Source organism: Lynx canadensis, chromosome B2 (assembly GCF_007474595.2).
Source record: "Lynx canadensis isolate LIC74 chromosome B2, mLynCan4.pri.v2, whole genome shotgun sequence".
Lineage (NCBI taxonomy): Eukaryota > Metazoa > Chordata > Mammalia > Carnivora > Felidae > Lynx > Lynx canadensis.
In genome coordinates this window covers 60,822,555-60,823,944 of record NC_044307.1, presented here as the reverse complement: position 1 = coordinate 60,823,944, position 1,390 = coordinate 60,822,555, and the positions used below count along the sequence as shown (strand labels likewise).

The 1,390-nt window shown below is 36.5% G+C and overlaps 1 pseudogene; it reads left to right on the top strand.

Annotated features, from left to right (window-relative positions):
- Window positions 1–200: 200 nt before the first annotated feature.
- LOC115513339 lies at window positions 201–467 on the top strand (annotated as a pseudogene).
- The last annotated feature ends 923 nt before the right edge of the window (window positions 468–1,390 follow it).

Sequence of the window (1,390 nt, the reverse complement as noted above, 5' to 3'; positions counted from 1 at the left end):
TGTGACTAGTATACTTTACTAAACTTTTAATAGAATACATTATTCCATTATTATCCATATATTCCATTTTAATGGAATACTTTTCTGGAATACATCACAGAAATGCTAATAACCAATTATATAGTGATCATTCTTGCTCTTAAAAGTACCCCAACTGGAGTTCTCCTCAGGTGGTCATAGTGGACACCCAGGACTCCCCAATGATGTCATCTGTACCAGTGAATGAGAAGAAGTTCCTGGATTTCAAACTAGGAGAGCTGTCAAGCTGGATACTGATGTGGAATTTTTCCCCGAAAGCCATTGCTGGAGCATTTCAAAGAGGTTACTAGAGGTATTATGACAAGTATGTCAATGTGAAGAAAGGGGGCCTTGCTGGGATTTCTATGGTGCTGGCATCTTATGGGCTTTTCAACTACTGTCATTCTTATGAAGAACTCAAACATGAGCAGCTACACAAATACCACTGAAGAGGGCCAGTGCGGAGGCACATTCTGCATTTGTGACCTTGACCTTTGCTTGGCATCCTTGAATCCTTTCATATCCTAATTGAGAATTAACACTCACAAAAAGATGACTGGTACACAGGGAAAAAAATAGGACCCCAACTCATTTCTCTAACACAATTTCCAGGTCCTTGCCATATTGTCTCATCCTTCTCTAGCCCCTCTCTCTATGCTCTCTACCCTCTCCTTAATCCCAGACCCACATTTCTATTTATATATATTAAACAAAGCATTTTAAGGGTTTTAATTTTTTTTTGTCTTTAGTCAGTACAAACCCTCACATTTAGTTTCAGTAAAGTAGTTTATCAAGACACACTGTTAACAAAGTCACTTCTTACCCCAAGAGGAAATCTGGTAAACATCGTATTTACTCAGTATAAATTAAAAAAAAAATAGCACATAGTCGTGTAACACCAAGTCAATCAATGTGGGCTGTTTTGCTTTTTTCAATTGTGCTTCCCCTTAAAATACATACACTCACTTTGCTGAAACCACCAAGAGGCAGCTGTGTGGACAGATGGCCTGTGTTGACTACAGTGTAATAAACTATATTAAATGCAATTAACACATTTTCTTACTTCTAACAGGAAGTAGTTGAGTGTCATCTATTTCAGACCAAACTACCTTTTGGGTGTACACATGTACTCATAAATCCTCAGAAGCCATGCGTTTTTTAAGTGAGCACTTCTGTCAGCATTTATAAAAATGTCTAAACTTCTTGATGATAATTATTGCTAGTTATAAAAAATTAGAGAAAAAAATATCCACACTGGCCATAATGATTTGATCAGGATGCTGGTTCAATGATGGTTTTACTTTAATAATTCATAGCTATTTAGAGTTTTTGTTAAATGGTCTTTGAGTAAAAAGATGTTTACTGAAGAAGC